Source organism: Pelodiscus sinensis, chromosome 2 (assembly GCF_052426305.1).
Source record: "Pelodiscus sinensis isolate ZL-2025 chromosome 2, ASM5242630v1, whole genome shotgun sequence".
NCBI lineage: Eukaryota > Metazoa > Chordata > Testudines > Trionychidae > Pelodiscus > Pelodiscus sinensis.
In genome coordinates, this window is record NC_143053.1 from 169,477,895 (window position 1) to 169,501,120 (window position 23,226).

A 23,226-nucleotide genomic window follows, 5' to 3' on the forward strand; every position below is an offset into this window, starting at 1 on the left:
ACCATCTCAGAGATTGTCTGTCATCCTAATTTCTTGTAAGTAACTAACCAGTCTCAGTCTCAGACTGAGGGCAAAAACAATGCATCAAGATAGAAAAGTCGACTTCAGAAAAAAATTCTAAGCCTATCTACTTCTCAGCTGCATTCCGCAACTTAGTCCAGTGCCTCAATTCTACCATTCCACTCATTTCTGCAGGTTTTTTGATCAAGTCTCATGAGTTCTGTTTTCAAAGGAAGTTAAAATTCAGGTACTTAAGAGGGCAAGCCTTCTATGATCTCTTATCACCTTGAAGGAGGGAATTCTGATGTGATAACATGTAGTGAAAAGTTCACGGAGACTAGTGAAAGCATCTACCTTCACAGAAAGTGACCAAGCACTGTGTTCTGCCATACTTACTTTAGTATGCAGTATGCAGTCTAGTCATGAACCTACCAGGCACAACAACCATGTCATTACTGTGAAACTTGTTTAAGTTTGGGGTTGCTAAACAATTTCATTTACACATCCATAGAGGATGTGTAATACTACTGAATAGCCTTAAGATACATTTTACAGTTAAGAGCTGTAGTAAGACCATACCAAAGGAAGGAAACAAGGCAGAACAGATGCCACTTATCACTTAGGCTACGTCTAGACTGGCCCCTTCTCCGGAAGAGGCATGCAAAGCAGGCAAGTCAGAATAGGGAAATCTGCGGGGGATTTAAATATCCCCTGCGGGATTTAGATAAACATGGCTGCCGCTTTTTTCCCCGGTTTGGGGAAAAGCCAGCAAAGAGCATCTAGACTGGTGCGATCCTCCGGAATAAAGCCCTTTTCCGGAGGATCTCTTATTCCTACTTGCAAGAGATAAGAGATCCTCCAGAAAAGGGCTTTATTCTGGAGGATCATGCCAGTCTAGATGCAATTTTCCGGCTTTTCCCCAAACCGGGGAAAAAAGTGGCGGCCATGTTTATCTAAATCCTGCGGGGGGATATTTAAATCCCCCGCGGATTTCCCTATTCTGACTTGCCTGCCTCTTCCGGAGAAGGGGCCAGTCTAGACGTAGCCTTACTGTATACTTCTAGAAAAGCCTAACTCGTAAGCCTATTAGAATGAGTGCCTTATAGGTGCAGTAACTTTAATTGCTAGTAACTCTGCTCTGTTGCACACATTTGAAAGAATCCACACCAACTAAGCTTTTCAAATTTTTATTCTAAGTTTGGAAAACCCCATTAACTAAAAATCTAGAATTTGGCCTCACTGGAATTAGAGGAAGGTAGAAACTTAAGTGTAATTTCAGTGCCTAAAGTAAGTTCCAGATCAATCTGCTAGTCTGCTCTCACATTTAATTAAACTGATTACATCCAAAAGTAGCTGCATGTACTTTAGCCATCAAGACTTCACTGCAGAAGTTTAATACATGGCATGTGTAGAATGATCACCCAGAACTTTGACCATTTCTGATTCACAGCGGAGTTAGAAGAAACTGCGTATTGTTGGCCAAGCAATGCAAGGTCTTAGATGCCATCAAGTTTAACGTAATATGTTAACTTGAATGCTGTAATCAAGTTGAACATGTTAGGCAATGTTCCAGGACTCATTGGGTAGAACCCTATTAGTTTTGGTGACAACCAGAAGATTGAAATTGCAAACATGGAATACCTTGAACCTCATTAGAGCCAGCAGCTTCAGCCACCTCTTAAGAATGGGAGATATGGAGGCCGAGGAGATGGAATGCAAGGAGCCCCTAGAAGGTGCCCTGAGCTTAGTCTGCAGAAACAACTGACAAAGGTGCTTTACCATTGGTCTAGCTCATTTACTGGCATAGAGTACCTTTATCCTGATAAAAGTGGTCAACTTTGTGCAGTTGTACCACTGTACTTTAAGTTGTACAGTTAGAATTTAGACATGCCTTAAAAATGCTTGCTTTCTGAAACATGGATTTAGCAGTTCAATTTTGGATGCAGGATTTCAGCATTTGAGGTTGACAGCTACATCAACTATGTAGTACTCATTTAGTCAAATTGGTGCAAATCCCCATAGAAGCTTTAGATGTAGCTTCATTATGGTCCTAATCAATTTAAAATAAACCCAGATCAGCCACTCAAACCACAATAAGTGTCCACATAATGTTTGTCAGCTCAGCGCAGTAGTCTGGATGCGCCGCAGTCGACATTAAAGGCATTTGTCAATCTCCCAGGTAAACCTCATCCCAGGAGGCATACCTGGGAAGTTGACAAATGCCTTTGATGTCAACTGCAGAGCATCCAGACTACCGCGCTGAGCCGACGAACAGCTGACCAGTTCAGCATAGCAGCCATTTAAATTTAAATGAAGGGGCGATTTAAATTGCTGCTTCATTTTCCTATGCCAGGTAGCCTAATCTACATGCCTCTGTTGCCAGAGGCATGTAGTCTAGACATACCGTAAGATTCTAAAACTGAAGGCCTACATGTGCAAAGTGTGTTGATGCGGGTGCAAATTACATGTTGCACTGTACCTTTGGTAGTAGCAGCTCAAGTTGAACAAAACATTTCCCAGTTAGCATGGCTTCAGATCAGGGTGGACAATAAATTGAAAAATCTTGGCATGGCCCCCTCTATCAAAGAGGTCAAGATATTAATGGATGAAATCAGGGGCCTGGGAAGGAGGTTGAGTGCAGAAGGAAGCTTTGGGTACGACTGGGGCACAGGAGGGAGAATAGGGGCTGGGAGGGAGCTTGGGTGGAGACAGTTGTGACCTAGGGCAAGGGACTTGGACGCAGTATTTTGGGATGTGACCAAGGGTACAGGGGACCCTTGATCTGGGGCAGGAAATTGAAGTACCAGATCTAGGAGGGGGTTGGGTGCAGTAGGGGGCACAGGGTTTGGATATGTGGAGGGGTGGCAAATGGTTGGGAGGAGTTGGCTGGGAGGTGTTTACCAGCAGAAACCTGAGACATACTGACTGCTGCAGGCTGTTCCACATGACTCCAATTTAGTGGACTACACATTACTTAAACATCTTCAACCCAGAATGAACAGTTGATGCATTTTTGCATCAGCTATTCAATGGGCGACACTGCCCCTTTGAAATGTTGCGGTGGAGTTTCAAATGGGCAGCGCTGCACTGAGCCTGGGATAAGCTGTGAGGTGCTGCCCTTTTCAAATGCTGCCAGGGCATTTCAAAGGGGCAGGGCCACACAGATACCTGGTTCCATGCAGCGCTGTCACTTTGAAGTACCCTGCCTTCCCTGCTCTTGAGGGGGAAAGAAGCAACTGGTTGACTATCCTGTTGACTAGTTTTTAACATCCCTTCTCCAGGCATGAGAGGGAGGGGAATCTAGGAGGGAAGGAGAAAGCTTCCTACACTGCCCCTGTTCCCAGCAAATATTCTCAGCTCCTATCAGCCAATAGGAGCTAAGAGGTTTTGCTAGGGGGCAGGAACATCATGAGAACTCTCCCTCCCCAGCCATCCAGAGTGGAGAACAGCTGGCTTTAAATGTTCTCTGCCTAAGGGATCTGGCAAGGCAACTGCAGGCCAGATCTGGCCTGTTGGCAGCCTCTTGCCCACCCCTGCTTCAGATGTTCAAATGTATAGCAATTCTTTTAAATATGGTTCTAAGTTCTGTTGATAGCCTTTAAGTATATGGTGTTGGCCTTTCTCCTCGCATTGCTTTTGTGAGTTGCCTTGTAATAGGGATGTTAAGTTTGGAATAATCCATTAGTTGATTATTAGTAGATGGAAGTTCCATCGATTAATATAGTCAATAAGGGGAAGACTTTGCTATTCTGCTGTGCGTCCACCTTTTGAAGTGGTGAAGAGCCGCAGGTGGTTCTCGTACATTTCAAAGGTAGAGAGGTGCAGCAGTGCTGACTTCTGCCTCCCCTGCCCCCACGGAGATGGTGCTATGGTGCTGGGGGACTGGCTTTTAAGCCAGCTGCCCCCCCAGCACTGGCTCCTGCTCACTACTCAACTACCTGACTAACACTTATCTGGTAGTAGACTAATTGCTTACATCCCTCATATATGTGCCTTTTCTAACCAGGTAAAGGATATTCTGGTTATCTAGGATGATCAGTTACTTTCAGAACAAGCTTTATATATAGTGCATTTGAAGTGGACTCCATTTTCAACTGAAGTTCCAAATTCTGTACCATTAGGATATATTAGCTTAATTGGTAATGCTTGTGATTTGAGGTCAGCTTACAGTGGTAACTGAAATGATCAAGTGTATCTCAAGCTTTGGCAGTTCCCATGTCATGCTACAGTAAATAAGCAACATTTCAATGGATGGCAGAACGGATTGGTTTGCCAGGACCTTTGTCAGAGTGCCCCACAAATGCCAAAAGTGCAACAGTTCTCAATGCAGCCAGGCAGCAGTTAGAACAAAACCTACTTAAGACATCAAGTGTGAAGTGACTGACTGATGTTACATAGAATGGGTGCCTACAAGTCCTAAGAGTGTAGTTTGAGACCAAATCTTTAATGAAGCTATAAAAAGCATAACCCTAGCTGAATCTGTGGCATTTCTAACCAGGTTGTCAGATGTATGACATTTGTACAACCATGTTTATAAGAACTAAAATAAATCAAGTAGGACTATGGTTAATTCTAAGATCAAGCTTACTTTAGCAGCCCAGGCAACTTTAACACACCTTAAGACATGACAGTTTATATGCTGCTAACTTGTTTGGATCTGTGTGCACATGAGATAATATTGGCTGTGTCCTAACTTCCATGTAAGTTCAGCCTAGAAGGCAGCACAGTGCTTTTAAGGCATCTGAAGATTGACTGGGCAAGTTTATGCTTGCTTTAAGGCCAGACCTACAAATAAAAATCAATAGTGTCATCACAACTAAGAACAATTAATGATTCCTATCATGTAGGACAGTATACCATGTTGGGGCATGAACAGTCACATTAACCACCATATAAAAGTGGAGTCAACCTATTGTTCCCAGGTGCCTGCTTGCAGGTATAGGCATCTAAAGAGATTTATGGTGCTCACATGAGTGGAGAGGGAGGGAGATCCAGAGCAAAGAACTTTGAAAATAGAGGCATCATAATGATAAGAGAACATGACAGACATCAGTAAGAAGATTTCCACCTAGAAAACCAGAATTCTAGGACACGCATAAAGTACATCATGTGATACTGTTAGATGCACACACCTGCACTAATCCCCAGCTTTTAAATAGACCCCTCAAAGCTTTCCAGTGTCTCAAACCACGCAAGGGAGGAGTGTAAGACCTAATGAGCAACCCCCTCTGATAGCCTTAAATTAACAATTGAGTAATTTTGTATTCTCTGCAACTTTGCCCCCACTCTACTCACTAACATCCCTAGTCCACTGCCTGATAAGCTTTTGTTTATCAGGTAGTTAACTGGAGTATTGACTACTCCCTCTGGTTTTGAGAGGAAGGAAGCCAACTTAAAAGCTAGTTCCCCGCAGCACCATCTCCATGGTGCTGCCTGCTTCTCTCCACTCCCTCCAGAAGAGGAGACTCCCATTATCTGATATAGAGGCTGATTTCAGTGACAGCATATGTATCTGTTCTGCAATTTATTTTGAATTCCTTTAGAACAGATTAATTCTCTTATTGCTGTTTATCAATTTGTTCCAAAGCCATCTTTAACCTCAATTTTGAGACAAGTCATTCTTTCTAGGTGACAAATCTAAAGTAGTATGTGCATCTCCTCTATAGCAAGGACAAATGCAAAGATTTGCCACAGCCCTTGTCTTTCATTGTTCTGTTAGCACCTCAATTGTCTAAGGGCCCCTCCTTAACTGTTTAGCAGACTGCTTCAGAAGTATAAGGAGTGTAAACTTGGTGTTCTTAGCTAGTTGCACATGACACTAAGCAAGCTGGACCTGAAGCAGCTCAGTCTCTGCATGTAAAGACAACACAATCATTTAATTGGTCATAAGCCTAAGAGGAGTGAATTCTTCAGAGATGCTGCTTAAGAGTGAACAAGGTTACACCACTAGTAGCACTGCTAGTGCATATCACTGGTCTCAAATCTTGCTGTTTACTTATTAGAAAGTGCTCATGTTACTCTGCCTAGAAACAAAACAGTTCATGAGATAAGCAGCATTAGAGTATAACCCCCCCACCCCCAAATACTTTGTGGTGTTTGAGGCATAAACATAAGATCCTACTTTGTGTGCTAAACCTTTAGTATTGGTGCTGAAGAAGGAATGAACACTAGTTGAATTTCTAACTAGGCTTCTACATGTCACTCACCCAAGTGGTGGTAACTTTGTATTAAGCCAGTATTGCACATGGCTAAAAACTAGCTTTCCCCACTGGGTTCATTTGAGATCCTTGTTCTGCAAAAAACATTTTTACATGAAGTTTGGAAATGCTCAATTAAACCCACTTCCATGAGCAAATCAGATCTCATTCCAATGAGAAGAGGGACATGTTTGTGAAGTAGCTTCAGTTTCAAGAGACGAAAGTGGTTTAGGTCAGTTCTGATATTTAAAACGAGATACAGTAGAATACCAAGAAGTTGTTTTAGAATCAGTTCTACTTGTCCACCATTGAAAATTATGCTTTTCAACAAATGCATTGCCTCCTGCTCAGTAAAACCTTCCAAACCACCCCAGCCTGGACCTTAGAAAAAATCTGTTAAGACATAAAGAGGTTATTGCAACGTAACTATGTGGCTGTTTTTCCAATAGCAGAAGCTATTTGCTTTGAGGAGATACAGGCAGTCCCCGGGTTACATACAAGATAAGAACAAACCTACAGTCCCTAAGTTGAATCTGTATGCAAGTCGGAACTGGCATCCAGATTCAGCCGCTGCTGAAACTGATCAGTTTCAACAGCGGCTGAATCTGGACGCCAGTTCTGACTTACATACAGATTCAACTTAAGAACCCCAGGCATCCCCAAGTCAGCTGCTGAAACTGATCAGCAGCTGATTCCAGGAAGCCCAGGGCAGGGGACGCCTGGGGCAGAGCAGCTGGGGTGCTGCTGGGTTGGTCCAGTAGCGCCGCCGCTCGGCGCTACTGGACCAACCCAGCAGCACCCAAGCTGCTCTGCCCCAGGCGTCCTGATTCAGCCGCTGCTGAATCTGACCAGCAGTGGCTGAATCAGGATGCCTGGGGCAGAACAGCTGGGGTGCTGCCCGGTTGGTCCAGTAGTGCCCAGAGCGGCGCTACGGGACCAACTGGCAGCGCACCAGCTGCTGTACCACAGGTGTCCAGAGCAAAGCCATGGAGCCCGGGGGCAGCGGGACAGCCCAGACGCGCTGTGGCTGTCCTGCTGCCCTCGGGCTCCGTGGCTTTGCTCTGCTTTGCCCCCTCCCCCACCCCGTCCCCCTGGTCTGCAGACCAGGGGGAGGGGGGGCAAAGCAGAGCCAAGCCGTGGAGCGCACTGCCAGCTCAGACACGTCTGGGCTGTCAGCTGGCCGGGCGCTCCGCGGCTTGGCTCTGCCTTGCCTCCCCCCCCCCGTCCCCCTGGTCTACAGACCAGGGGGACGGGGGGGGGGGGCAAAGCAGAGCCAAGCCTCGGAGCGCGTGGGCAGCGGACAGCCCTGTCCGCTGCCCACGTGTTCCGCCGCTTTGCTTCCTCTCCCTGGTCTGCTGGAGACCAGGGAGAGGAACGCCCCGTTCGTAACTGCGGATCCGACATAAGTCGGATCCGCGTAACTCGGGGACTGCCTGTATTTTCCCCCATCCCCAGGTTTTGAATGTAAGACCTAATAAGTCCTCATTTTGGACAGAATGAAGCAGGAATGAGTAGCTTTACTTTCATATGCTGTCTTAGAATTGGTGATGTATTGCTCCAAAGCTGACAAATTTAACATTTCTAATACTGAAGCCTAAAGGCAGTATATTAAAGAGGACCTAGTACTCTCACTGCAAAAGCTTGAGGCAACAATGTCTCCCACAGGACCGATAACACTAAGCATCATCTAACTTGTGACCAAGTCATATGCTATTGTACAGTGACAAACATGATTGCTTTCTCAGTTAAAGCTATAATCTACCTGGATACCAGAGTGACTGAGTTTTACACCCAAGCACATCACTACACTTTGAAAAGTGACCCTCATGAAGCCACAAAACTTTTAACAGGCCTATTCATTAGCAACACTCAAGTGTTTGAGTTTCTTGCCCTCACTGGTTTTTTGAAATGTGAAAAACGTTTGCAAAACAGATCCCTGAACAAAATAGGGTCATGCAGACTATATTTCAACATTTGCCCTTAACTGACTTAGCACACTGATGCCCAAGTTCAATGCTTTTTGCTACAATTCATAAACCTACTCCCTAGGTAACATTCCAGTTACTATAAATATTTAAGGCACATGCCATCAAAACCTGCTTGTGCAAGCACTTAAGAATTCCAGTTAAACAAAAAAAAATTAAATTAGACCAAGAACTGTAATCAAGTTCCTCCCACATAGCAAAATGAAGCAACCAAGATGCTATTCTGACACTTCTCTACTTAATGATGCATTAGCTTCCAAGGGAATGCTACATTTTACATTATTCAAACTCTAAATGGTATGATATTTGGCTCAAACTATTTCCTCAGAGTAGACGGCAAAAGTCAAGCTGAAAAGTGAAATCATAACTTCAACCACTTCTTGCAATCATTTAACGTGTTGCTTATATGAAAAGGCTTGAAAATACAAACATGTCAGAGCTCGTTTGAGTCTCCAGCAGTCATTTTTGGTTAGATTTTCATGTTTGGAATTTCAGGATTTTCCAGATTGAGACTAACATTGGGAAAAAGTTAGTTTCTTCTTTCTGAAGAAGAATCTTTTGACACCTGGAAGGAATCAGTTCCCTCAGTTTCATCATTTGACTTACCATATTATACTGTCACATCTAGTTCTAATTGAAGGGTCATGAGTTGCACATCTACAGAAAAGTGTCAATGTTTTGGTTTAAATTTAAGAGGTGTTTTAACCAATTACAGTAAAACTCCAGATGTCCATCATCCAGTGGTCTGGCACTCCCAATAGTCCAGCACCAACTGGAACCTGGAAGTGTGCTGGCCAGCTGAACAACTGGAGCTACTTCCAAGTCTGCTGCTGAAACTGACCAGCTGCAGACCTGGGGAAGCAGTGCAGAGCAGATCAGCTGGGATGCTGTCGGGTTGGTCCTGCAGTGCTGCCCCTCACCAGCACCTGGTTTGCCCCATGCCACACTGTTTCCTGCCCAGACTCATCACATTTCCTGATACTCCGGCATATCCAATAATCTGGCACCCCCTGGGTCCCAAAGGTGCCAGACAATCAGAAGTCTGCTGTAGTTGCAAGTTTACATGTAGGTGAAGAGACTGGGTTGCTTTTACTAGGAGTCTCCCAAACATCAGATGTTCTTCCCCTTCCTCTACACTACAGTAAGCATGTAGAAATACAATTATCTAATTGTAGAGTCAATACAATTTGTATTGACTAATCAATAAGTACTGCTGTGCAGAGCAGCTGCCAAGGTAGCTCGAGGAGTCTATTCTGGAGCCACCCCTGCTGCTGCTCTGCATTTTAAGATCTAGTAAGAACTACTGGGCTCTTCCTACATTTAAGATGCAGAGCGGCAGCAATCAGCATGAGCTGGGACTAATAGGTCCTAGTTCACTGTGGACAGGAGCTACTGGACTCAGCACGAAGAGGAGGATGGTGGCCACTGCAAACCAAGACTGCTTGGGCACCAGCCCGTTTCTGGCAGCCAAGGATGACCACAGGCAGGGGCTAGTGGTTGAGCAGCCCCTGGCTGTGAAAAGGAGCTGCTTAGTGGCAACTACCCTCTGTGGGAGGCCCAGCTTCCCGCTCGGAGGGGGACTGCTTCCCAGCAGCATCGTCTATCCCCTCCTGCCACTTCTGACTGACTGCACCCCAGAGATGGTGCTGGGGGACTGGCTTTTAAGCCAGCTCCCCCCATACTGGGTCCTGTCCCTTCTATGAGCACCTCAGAGAGCATAGGGTGGGCGGGGACTGCTTGAGTCCCGCTCACCAAGTACTCCTTGTGGCACTTCTTTTGAAATGTAAAAGTCCTTTTGGGCTCTTGTACAGTTTCAAAAGCACAAGTGCCAGCAGTGGGAACCAGCTCCAGTGGGGATTAAAGCAGTCCCCCTCATGCCATTCCCCACTGTGCCTCTGCCTCCCCTGCTCCTGGCAGACCAGCTCTAGCACCAGCTTGCACTCCTCCCCGACCTTGCTGCCTCCAATAGAGGCAGCAAGGGGAGAGGAAGCAACTAGCTGAGTGCTTACTTGACTATCCAATAAGCATTTGTTTATCAGACATGACTAGTCACTAACACCCCTATGCTACATCAAGGGTGGTGAAACTTTTTGGGGTCAAGAGCTGCTGACCCTCAGAAAAAGATTTGGGGGCCATACAAATAAGCAAAAAACCCCAGAAAACTCACCTCACTCTCCCAGCACTTCAGTCCCACAGGGGGCAAGGGAGGCTCAAGGCTTACCCCTAGAGCCGGACTAATAATTCTGGGGGCCTGTGACTAGTAGATGAGAGGCTGGGCTCTGGGGTAGGGCCAAAAGTGAGTTCATTATGTAGGAAAGAGCTACCAGGGGACTTTGGGTGTAGGAGTGGGCCTACAGGGAGACAGGTGCCCCAATCCTGTGCCCCCTTGTGAACCTTACCTGGCACAGCTCTCAAGGAGCCACAAGTGGTTCCAAGCCACCATGTGCTCAAGCACTGCCCCCTACCACTCCCCATTAGCCACTATTCCCATCCAATAGGAGCAGTGCCTGCAAGAGTGCTCCCCTGTGCTGCCATTCCCCCTAGCTGCGGGGGGGGGGGGGGGGGGGAGAGAAGGGAAACAGCTGCACAAAGCTGTTCTCCACCCCCAGCAGAGCTCACAAGCCAGAGGCTTCCTTTGTTCTGGCCCTGCAAAACTCGGCGCTCCGCCCCCCCCCCCCCCAAAGCGGGGAGCTGGCACAGGTACTCCAGCCTGAAGTCCAGCCCTGGGGGGGTGGGGCAAGAGTATCAAAGTGCAAAGACTGGCAGACTAGAGTGGTTGCTCTTTCCTAAGCCCTCTATGGTGGAGAGCCCCAAGGCCTGGATCTGTCAGTAAGTCAGGTTCCTCATCCCTGCTCTACAGTCATGGTAGAGGAGTACTGATACTGCTGATTCTATTATACATTCAGGCTATTGTCATGCCTCTCCAACATTGCTGCTAGGTTTCATCTCCATGCTAAACAGTAATTTCCCCATTCAAACCACAAAGTTTAAGTTGATTTAAAAAAAAAAAAAACTTAGGCCCAGGTAAGTGATATTTGACTTGAAACTATCAAGTGCTTTTTAAAAGAGTCAGTTATACTAATAGTCATATAAAATTGACTATAGAGACAAGCCAATAAAAAGATGGATTTTACAGAAGCTAGCCTCATTCAAGAAGGCGTTTGGTGGGGTATAAAGACTTGTTTGTGCTTAAAAGTTTCTGAAACAGTGCTAAACATTCAGGGAAATATATTAAGCAGTATGTGAACATGACTAGATTTTTTTCCATTGTTAACTTGCTCTAGTGACTTAATTCATGCAAAGATAACTCACTAGCTTATTTGTAATAGTAGCCGTAGTAACAAATGGGAAAACAAAGGGAAACAAGGTCCCCTCACCAAAGGCTCTTATGTAAGTTACATTGTCATGTGATAAGAGGGAAGATCCTTTCATGGATGGAGAACTGGTTAAAAGACAGGAAACAAAGGGTAGGAATAAGTGGTAGATTTTCACAATGGACGGGTAACAAGTGGTGTTCCCCAAGGGTTAGTTCTAGGACCAATCCTATTCAACTTATTCACAAATGATCTGGAGAAAGGGGTAAACAGTGAGGTGGCAATGTTTGCAGATACTAAACTGATCAAGGTAGTTAAGACCAAAGCAGACTGAAGAACTTCAAAAAGATCTCACCAAACTAAGTGATCAGGCAACAAAATGGAAAATGCAATTTAATATGGATAAAGGTAAAGTAATGCACATTGGAAAAAATAACCCCAACTATACATACAATATGATGAGGCTAATTTAGCTACAACCAATCAGGAAAGATCTTGGAGTCATCTTGGCTAGTTCTCTGAAGATGTCCACGCAGTGTGCAACGGCAGTCAAAAAAGCAAACAGGATGTTAGGAATCTTTAAAAAAGGGACAGAATCTTATTACCTTTATATAAATCCACGGTATGCCCACATTTTGCATACTGTGTACAGATGTGGTCTCATCTCAAGAGATATACTATCATTAGAAAAAGTTCAGAAGAGGACAAACAGAGGTTTGGAACCAGTCCCGTATGAAGAGAGTAGGACCTTTCCTGCTTAGAAAAGAGACTAAGGGATATGATAGAGGTATATAAAATCATGAGTGGAGAGGAGAAAGTGAATAAGGAAAAGTTTACTTGTTCCCATAAAAGAAGAAGAACTAGGGGCCACCAAATGAAGTTAATGGTCAGCAGGTTAACAAAAAAGAAAATTCTTCACAGCATGGACAGTCAGTCTGTGGAACTCCTTGCCTGAAGAGGTTGTGAAGGCTAGGACTATAACAGGGGTTTAAAAAAAAGCTAGATAAATTCATGGAGGTTAAGTCCATTAATTGCTATTAGCCAGGATGGATAAGGAATGGTGTCCCTAGCCTCTGTCAGAGGGTGGAGATGGATGGCAGGAGAACGATCACTTGATCATTACCTGTTCAGTTCACTCCTCTGGGGCATCTGGCATTGGCCACTGTTGGGAGACAGGATACTGGGCTGGATGGACCTTTGGTCTGACCCAGTACAGCCATTCTTATGAAAATGGATGAAGGGCCAGATCTTGCCAGCCTTGGTTTGTGTCATCTCAGGTCACGTCTACACTATTAATTTCTACTGACAGAGTTAGATCAGTCAAAGTTCCTCAGTACAAACAGTTGCAAACAGTTGCACCAGCAAGAGTGCTTTTCCTCAGAGCAGTATGTTATGTGGGGGATGAAATAGACTATATTGGCAAACCTGCAGCTTTGGGATCTAAGTTGTATCTGCACCTTTAAGTGCTTCACCAATTTAGGATACTGGTTTAGCTACCTCTATTAAGACTACATAGGCCTGGTTGTATGTTTGGAAGGGTACTGGGCAAAGCCTCCCATGTGTAGACCTGGCCTTAATATAGTCTCATTGTCTTCCACAGGGTCACTAGTAGAAGGGACTACTCAAAGACAAGAATTGTACACTTAGTCACATTCTGCAGCCTTATTTTCTAGGTATGTTTTTATGAGAGCTCAAGTTTGTACTATTTTCTGTACTCCCTATCATTTGAATAATTATCTCCATCTATATTGTTAAAAACCTATACATGCTCTTAGCTGAATAGTCTTCAGCACTTGAAGACTAGAACCAAGATCAGAGATTAAGGCTACCAATGTATAAAAGTCTACATTTCCTACAGCAAAAGGCAAATGAAACAAAGGGTTTCAATGCATACTTAACACTTATCCCAGAGCCAGTTTACTGCTACACCCCTTTGATACAATACAACTAGCAAAATGTTTATGCTCCACTTTAAACTGCCACTTTAAATCTTGATGTGTCAATTGAATTATGAAGGTTGCTGGTAGTGGCCCAATAGGTAGGATTGCAGATGGAGGGTTTAAAGAGGTATTAAAAACCCAATTTCTAAGACTGTTCAGAGAGCAAGGTGTCTGAATTCCAATGGCACTAATCCAATACATTTGTTAGTAAAATAGTTGGATCAAACAGTCAAATAATGCTTTCAGAGTGCTAAGCACGCAACCAACCTTTTTACTACATCTTATATTGCAGAAAGGTGTTGCTGACCATACTCTAATAAGGGAGGGGAAGGATAGAACCTTTTCTCTCCAGTACTTGCTTCTGTTACTCTGAATTCTCAAGACTCAGAAGCACAAAGCTAACTTGCTGCAGCGGTGACAAAAGTTTTGAAAAACTAAACAAATTCACCTAATCAGGATTTTTTTTGACTTGTGCCTTTTACTGCTGCTTTGAGGTTCCATAAGAGCCAGCTCTTTGCAGACCCAGAGAGGCTAAGGTTCCCTCCTTCTCCCACAGACATGGCTGGTTGGCCCCCCAAGGGCCAGAAACACTTACATCAGATGTGAGATCCTCCAGCCCCCAGCTCACCACTGTGGGGGAAGCCCCAAACTTCATGGGCTGTGTCAAGCAGCTAGAGCCAGATCCAGATCCAGCGAACCAGCTCTGGTGGGTGTGTGTTTGGGGGGGGGGGGGGAAGGAATGCTGCCTGAAGACTTCCTCCCAACCCCATAACTGCAGCCAATAAGAGCAACAAAAGGCAGTGCCTGGGAGTAGCAGAGTGACACAGCCATGTGCATCCCTGGGGAGCTGGGCAGGTAAGTCCCCCCCCCATTGTCTACACCTGCTACCCCAGCTCACTCTTCCCTTTCACCCAGCCTCTTCCTGCACAACTCTACCTCCAGCCTGCTCCTGCAGCCTACTAGACACTACCCCACTCTGCCCCCAAACCCTCCCACACTGAACCTCTCATTTTTGGGCCCACAAAAGTCTACTAGCCCAGGCACCTTAGGCTCAGAAGGTGTGTGTGGGGGGGAATGTAGGCAGCATCTTCTGCCCATTAATCAGGGGCTGTATCAGTGAGATGTTATTTATTTGCTTCTCGTGCACCCCCCCACCCGTTTCTGTCCACATCCCTGACAAGTGAAAGTTAACACTGCAGCCAGTAGTACTTAGAGATTTTATTACTTGTCAAGAGTGGATTTTCCAAGTTTGCAGGAGCCAGAGTAATCATCAAATAGCTATTTTCTTTTCTAAAGAGAGCACTGCAAGTAGCAGTTCATTTTTGCAGATCTGGATACAAAGTTTGTATCTATACAGGACTCTCTCCTATAGGAATTCACAAGGTATGAGATGTTTTGGGTAGAAGCAAGTTTACTAAGCATAAATTTGCCACAATATTATTTTAAGTTTGTTAATATGTTATGAAGGCTAATTTTAGAAGACAGTGTAATTGTGTCACAGTAGGCTAGTACATTGCTAATAGCACTCTAAAAATTTATATTTAGCCACATCAATTGGCTAGTTCACATGGAAAATAGCATATTTTATAGCTTAACAATCAAATGTCCATTAGAAGTTTATCAAGCACATACGAATACACAATCTTGCTGTCAAGTAGATTTTAGTTAACATACGTTAACAATTACTTACCCCAGACCAAATCCACAAGTTTATTTTGCCAAGTTAGCACACTGTTTAATAGCCCAAAAAAGCCATAGGCTTTAGTCCAGTTACTTCCTCTGTTAGAATTCTGAGGCTGCTGAGAAATAATGTTTCCAGTTCCCAAGAGGTCCTTAAGTGATTTTTAGCATGTAGAACAGCATAAACATGCTAATCCTCAGTTTTAGTTTGCTGTGCCTCTGTTTAACAGCTATTTGCACCAATGATTTTACATATTTAAGTATTTAAGACAAGGGGAACATTCCATTTCAGTTATTTTGGTAAAAGGGCACATTTTCATAGTTTTAAGAATAAACTCATGAATACTATAGCGCAGTACATTAAGCAGAACACTTAAGTTAAGAACCAGTTTTCATGATAGTGAACATGAACACAAAAGTGAAATTTGGACTGTACCCATCTCAGTCTAACAGTTGCTCCAATTTTGCCTTTCCACTAATTTGCTTCTTTCCCCCCTCCCTCCCCATGTTGTGAAGGGTCTGCTCATACTTATGTTCCCATGAAGAGTTCCTTCCCTTGTTCCAGTGGAGTTTATGAATAGTGATACCATGAGATTGCCAGTTGTGATTGTAGCAGTCAAGTTTCTAGCAGTTTCATCAACTAAGTAATTTGTTATCACTTGAGAAAGAAACAGCAAAGCAACAGCTTTGATTCTCTCATTAGAGAGACAGGTTAACTAGGGTATTATCATGCTTGTTAAAACATCCAGTTCTTCAGATATGCATTGGTGCACCCTGAAACAGCATCTATCCTCCTCCATTAAGCAAAACAAGCTATGAATGCAAGCTCAGATGAGCCAGTTATTTCACTCTACCATTGGCTTTGTTTGCAAGGTATTTTGGGGAGAAGGAGCAGTGGGGAGTAATTTATTCCTATAAAGATGGGGTATAACAGGCCAACACTAATGCACAATTCTGAAGTATTCTGAATAGTGGAAATTGATACCTTTAAAAAGGCAAGGTCACCAGAGTGAAATATGGAAGTAAATCTACACTTAGGCACTTCCTTCTGGAATTTTAGGAGTCACTTTATTTCCTCATGCTATTGTAACTAAGACTTTTTGCAGAAGCCATGTAACTTGTTGCAGTACCTCTTAAGAGCATGAGATGAAGGGGGGAGAAATCTACATTTTTTTAAAGCTACTAGTCTAATCATAGCCATTGCTAAACAAACTAGCATCCGCATTTGTTCAGCTACCCTCTTCCTCCTAAGTTAAGCAACTCACTGTTCTGGATGGACCTCTTCCCATTTCAACCTTGATTAACCCCACACAGCCTAATTTAACATCTTAGATGTAGTGTTGCTGTGGAAACAGAGCTAGAAATATTAACAGAATGTTTGGCTGTTAGATTGAGATGTTCTTACAGAAAGCCAGATGTGAACATTTCAACTGATGTCGAGCACTGTAAAGGACTGCTGAGTAAGACACAGCCTCTCCAATTCTCTAGTGAGGGCATCTCCAGCTGTGATCATTTTCCTGAAGTTAAAGAGGAATTCTGAGGTAGTTTTTAAACTCAGAAGCCATGAATTTCCACCACTATATTTCAGAGATACTACACACACATCTTGTAAAAGAAATGCATACGTTGGTGATCACAGTATTCAAATCAGATTATTACAGTAAGAGAGTCAGTGCTCAGTGTTAATGTACAGAACCCTCAACATTTTGCACATATGATCACTAAACGTGTGCCAGTAAATAGGATACATTTCTGGATAAACAAATAGACAAAAATTCAGAATGTTGGGTGAAGTTATGCAAGTTGGTTCTTAAATACATATTATATAGATACAAGTGATTAACAGCCTAATCAAGCAAAAAGTGTAAAGTTTTATGAATTTAAAAGCCTCATTAATGCACATTATTCCTTCCTGTAGTTTTAGTAATGCAGAACATAAACAAAATGAAAACTGCAAACATAACATGCACCACCACACAAAAGTATCATTGGAAATGAAGTTTACAGTATATAGCTCTTGAATGCAGTTTAAATTGGTGATCTTGACACTAGAATTCCATGTCAGAGATCTCAGTCACTGACTAAGACAAGAGATCAGACAAATTAACAGCATATCTGAAGTACACTTAGAACAAAACAATTCCTGCCATGGATAAGATAGGTACTCTCCACTGTTAGAATCGAGGTGTGGCCCGCTGTTTAAACACTAGAACAATAAAACTTGAGTAACCTAGGTGGCTGATGTACAAAGACAAGCTTGGCCGAAAGCCATTTTAAAGACGAGTTAATAAATCTAGACTAGCGTTACAGCCAACAGCCACGATTTCAGGCGCCTCGTTTCCAACCTCATCCGAGCTCACTGGGGCTCCCCAAATTAACACGATCAGAGTTTCAGGGACGAGGTCTCACCCACTCCCGCAGCGGGCGGCCCAGCAGCACATTCACGCCCAGGCCGGCAAGGAAGCGCTCAGCTCCGGACGGCAGAGGAGAAGCAGGAGGGAGCGGCCCCCTGAAGGGAATGAATGAGCCTTCCCGACAGGCAGCCCCAGCGCCGGGCAGCGGCACCGGTCGGGAAGTCACCCGGGCAGGGCGCCGGCGGGGAGAGGCTGTTAACCTTCAGGGAACGAAGATCCCAGGTCCCGCCTTGCGGGAGGCGTCGAGCCCCGGCCGCGGCCACAGGCGGGCTGGGACCGGGACGAGCCGCCGCGGCTCCCCAAGGAGGGAGCGAGCCGGGCGGAGCGCGGAGAAGTCACCCGGGACCTGCGCTCTGGCGCGTGTGGGGAGCCGGGGGCAGCACAGAGCGGGGTAGAACCGGGGGGGGGGGCAGCCCGTGGCCCCCCCCAGCACCCGGGCGAGGTCAACACCGCCCAGCAAAGCGCCGCCCGGACTCACCTGCCCGAATCCGCCTCCCGCCGCCGCGCTCCGAGGCGGCTCCGCGCTGGGCTCAAGCGGGCGGGGGAAGCGTCCGCCCAGCTCCCGAGAGACTCTGGCTCCGCGCAGGGGCCGGGCCCGGGCGGGGGGCCGGGCCCGGGCGGAACCTGCTTCCGGGGAAGGGCGGGGCCAGCCGGACAGCAGCTTCCGGGAAAGGAGGGGCTGCGGCGCTCTGATGGAAGGCGGGGGGCCCGCGGCCTCTCTAATAGGGTGGAACGGGGGAGGGGGGCGGGGCTATGGGAGGTGCCGGGCTCGAAACGAAAGGGGAGGGGCTAATTGTGCGTGGAGGTTGGGAGCAGCTGTGAAGAAGAGAGCGGGTCTGGTGTGGGCGGGGAAGGGGGCGTGGCCGTTAAATGGGGGCGTGGCTTGTGTTCGCATTTCCCCCCTCCCCCCATTTAGCTGCACTGTGGGGTGGAGGGAAGCACGTTCCCTTTCTCTCCTTTTTCACCCAACTCTTCCAGTCTTTTAATACATTCTTGCAAAGATGTGCCAGTCAGGCCCCTCCCTGCAAATTTTGGTGCTCAGTGCACCCCTCCCCCATAGGGGGGTCACTATGCAAAGCGGTTGGCCCCTCTGAGGGGGGAACTGTGTTCACTGGCATGGGGGCAGGAACTGGGGGGGGGGGGGAGAGGCCCAGAGCTTCAAGAGGCAGGGCAAGGAGGGAGCAGGGATTGGACTTGCCCCCCACACTCACTGGAGTAGAGAGAAGGGGAGCAGCCCTTCTCCAGCCCATTCTGCTCCCCTGGCTCCCAGTCACAGCACTCATGAAGAGACAGAGAGGGGAGTGGTGTAGGGGTGGGGATTTATGGGAAGGGGTGAAGTGTGAGCAGGATGGGGGTGAAACGGAGAGGAGTGTCCCAGTCCCCATAACCCCTAGGGTCCAGCCCTCAGCGGGGACTAGCCAAAGAATGGGGCTGACTGCCGGACTTCAGTACTGCCCCATATACAGCACCCAGCTACCTAAGGCACCACAGAATTTGGGTGCCCTACGTGGCTGCGTATTTTACATATTGGTAGGGACAGCCTTCATACTGCCTTCCTAACTCTGCAAATGGACTGTCAAACTTGCTCTCTGCAATTTGTGGATTGGGGAGGGCTGGGGATGAGTAGTTCAATATTCAGGATGCACCTTGCAAAAGAGGACTACCCTAGCGCTCTCTCACCACAGCAGCTTGGGACCAGATGAGAAATGCCTCTTCTACTGTAACACCAACAGGCACAGCTGGGGGAGGGGTGCATGTCTCCTGGCTAGGCCAGGTCTGGGTTCCTCTGTCCCCTAACCAGAGTGAAGAATGCAGCAAACTGCACTTTGCCATCACTTCCTGATAATGGGGAACAGCCAGGAATGTCTCTGTACGTTAGCAGGGGAGGTGGGAGGAAGTTTCAGCCCCCGCCCCATCTTCTTAAAGGGCACCTGGGCAGTAGGAGGTTCAGGGTAGGGGAAATCATGAATGTGTGTGGGGGAGAGGGGGGGACCCAGCCAACTCCCTTCACCTGCTTGGTGATTCTGTCTCTTTTCTGTATGATTTCATGAGAAGCAATCCCATTCAGGCACATCCCATTTTCCTGGCCCAACCAAATCCTTTCCTTGCTTTACATTATGTTAAAAGGATGGTGTGTATCAAATTTAGTGGAACTATTCTTACTGTTTAGGAGTAGTTCTTGAACAGACAGACAACACATAAACTCTCTCAAATATATCGTAGATAGTGAGAGACATCAACCAATTTGATCAGTAGGATTCATAGTGTCAGCAATCTTCTGTTTCCATTCCTGGATTACTTTCTTAACTGTGTACATGTCTAAGATGCTGGCAGTCACAGTGAATATTAGTAACTCTCTTGATTTCTTTGTATTTTTCATATTCAAAGTTAAATTCAATTTCTATTAGCGTGAGTACTGATGCGGGTGTTTGTTTTTTTTAAAGGAACCTGCCTGACTCCAATGGTCAGCCAGAAATCCTACTATGATCAGAACAGACTTGTCAGTCCAGAGAGTTAATCGAGACTACCATGATCTGTCTAGACACTTCTGTTTAGAAAAGAAGGATCATATCTAAGAAGGCCACCATTTTAAAAACCAAAACCTGTGACATCTTTCATTAAATTGCCATTAGAGTTTGAGAACGTAAGTGTGTGTGGAGCTCATTTTGAGGTCTGGAGTGCGGTTGAGATTAGCAACTGGGAGGAATAGGTTGAAACACGTGACTAATTTAAAAATAAAATACTATTTTCACTGAGGGCAAGAATAACCAGAGCTTTCCTCACGGGGAAGGCAGATCAGGGGAAAGGTATTAAAAAGAATGAATTTAAGAGCAGTGACAAGGTAAGAAGGAAAGAGTTAGTCAGAAGTTGAGATGATTCTATGTTTTGTGGTTAGTGTCCAACCAGAGCAGAATGATTTAAAGAGTGTGTCTAGACTACAGGGTTTTTTCAAAAAAAAAGTAGCCTTTTTTCGAAAAAACTTCACCTGTGTCTAGACTGTAGCCACATTCTTTCGAAAGTAAATCGAAAGAACACGGCAGTTTTTTCAATCACGGTAAACCTCATTTTATGAGGAATAATGCCTTTTTTCGAAAGTACCCTTTCGAAAAAAGGCACTATGGACTGCAAACTGTGCTTTTTTGAAAGAGAGCATCTAGACTCTTTTGAAAAGGTGGCTCGCTTTTTCAAAAAATCTGCTTGTAGTCTAGATGCTCTCTTTGAAAGAGGCTTGTAGTCTAGACGTACTCAAAGTGGCCAAGTGAAATACAGAGATAATAGGAGACCCCATTTCAATGTTAAGCAGTATCTGAGGAGAGCTCCTTGTTAATGCCTTAATAACCATATCATGTTCAGAAATACGCTTCAAAATGAAGTACAGCACAATTTAGTCCCATTACATAAACACTGTTATATTATTAAAAATGAGTACCTGGTCTATGTGTTTGGCTTATCAAACTGTAACACTTCAGTAGTCTAGTCACAGGATATTGCTGGTAATTAGAGCTGGTTAAAATAATTTCAATATTGCCTTAACAAAGGATGCAGAGGATGGTGATTTCTGAAAAAATAATGAAGGGAGATTTGCAACAACAACAACAAAAAAGTATTTTGACCAGCTGTAGTGTTGTTGAAAATTGTATAGTGATTTAATGCTGCTCTCTGTGCTCACTTTTCTCAAAAATGTCAAGTCCTAGGCATTTAGCCAGTGTTTGGTCAATTTCTCCTTGGGATTTTGCTTCTTTGGCTTCTCTGTTTATGATGAGCTAATTTTTGCATCTCACACAGACCTTTAGAAAATTCATAGCACAATATCACAATATGAGAATGTTCCAATTAAATCATTTCAATAAAATGCTCAATCCTATGAGCACGTTCATCCACACAAACTGACCTCTCTTTGACCCAGCAAAACTAAGTCAGAGAAATTTGATATCACCAAATCTCTGGTGGAAGAGAAAAACAGATGCAAAACATTCTACATGTTTCACTCGGGGGAGAAATTAATACATTAGCTGCTTCTTAGGATTTAATCATAATGATAGTACTCGGTAAGGATGTTAGTTTAGCATGGAAGGATTAGGTGTATAATCTTGTACAGGTACAGAACCTAAGGATCAGCAGAGATCCTGTTCCAGGCAGCAGGCCTACTGATTTTGGACCACTGGCTTCATTTGGGACAATCCCTGTTGAACAAGAGAGAAGACTACAAGATGAGGGGATGCAGGGCATCCTGCCCAGTCAAAGACTCTAGCCACTCACTCACTAGCTTGGGGAGGAAGGGAACTGTTTGATCTCTTGCCCTCCTTTTTCATTAATTTAAAACAAAGCCAAGGCCATCTAAATTCTCTTCTGGCTCTGGATCTGCAGCTCTACCCTCCTTGACCTGGACTGATAGAACTCGGACCTGTTTTACAGATGCTGTGGGTTATCAATCACCTATTTTGGGGACAGAGAATTTTTTCCCCAATGGGGTCAAATTGGCAAAGGCCTAAGAAGCTTTAATTTTCCTTGCCAAATCCTCTAGGTGCAGTTTAATAGAAATAGGATTTAATCATTAATGATAGTATTTGGTTAGGATGTTAGTTCATTGTGGCTTGTGGCTGGTTTCTAGTGTGGCTGAAATGAAGTAAAAGTCCTGGGATTTCACTAATGGCCTCAGGAGACAGAGGAAGATATTGTGGTCTTTACCAACAGAGGTCCCTCTTTTTAGTACACTCTATCCCCCTTGAGTAGTGTGTGTGGTGGTGGTGGTGGTGGTGGTGGGGGGGGGGGGGAATAGGACTCAGAATAGTGAGTTTAGTGGTAGGCTGAATAGAACTACCCCAAGTTAGATGGTAGGAATCCTGGAACCCCTGAACTAGAACCACTTAAAATGTCTGGGAGGTAACAATATGGGGTCAGGATGGGTACCATCCTTCCTCTGTGCTAAGTTTAATGAAATGCAATGCACCACTGTGTTTGTCCTCATTTGGCACCGTGTCTCTATCACTAAATCCAAGTTCTTCTCACCTGGAACTGTGGCTGATTCTGCACTGTGCTATTCTTGGTTCTCTGGTCTGCAGCTACACACTACCTCCTGGTATGAAACTGGGAGAAGTTGTAAATCAGGTGTTAATCCTTCTGAGAGTGACTGCTCCCCAACTTTATTATCTCCTTCCAATCAGTCACCCTGAAATCCCATGAAGCCCCACATTTGCACTGTTGCAGTGAGAGGGCTACTACCAGTAAAGCAGAGCTGAGAGTCAGCATAGTATGCTGTGCCTATTCTCCTTTTGTTATCCCTTACCCTTCTTGACTGGTAATCATCCGCCTTCACTTTCTGCTGCACAGAAAGAAGGGAACTCTCCTACTGAAGTTAATGGAAATCCCATTGAAGTCGGTGGAAGCCTTTTAATTGATGTTAGTGGGAATTGGATCACATCTAAAAAAAGCAACTACAGTGTATTTTCCCATTACGTAAACTTCTATTACTTTATTGATTCTTTTCCCAGTTAGCTATCATCATAGTCCTGCCAGCTCTCAGTCATTTAAAGATGACAAATGTCATTTTTGTCCTGAAGCCCAAATGGAAAAGTTTAATATTTTATGATAACAAAACCTATTTCATATTGTGTTTTTCTCCATTTTTTATTTAAAACTGCATATTTTTGAAAAATGGGAAATGTGAGCACAGCTGACTTGCCATCTGGTCACAC

The 23,226-nt window shown here is 44.9% G+C and overlaps 1 protein-coding gene across 1 annotated transcript in view; it reads right to left on the reverse strand.

Moving 5' to 3' along the window:
- RALA (RAS like proto-oncogene A) overlaps positions 1-18,123 on the reverse strand; it is a 39,733-nt gene extending 21,610 nt beyond the window's left edge. Inside the window, exon 1 of the mRNA XM_075921732.2 lies at positions 18,009-18,123. The gene's annotated coding sequence lies outside the window, so the exon portion shown is untranslated. The remainder of the gene's footprint in view (positions 1-18,008) is intronic.
- Positions 18,124-23,226: the final 5,103 nt, after the last annotated feature.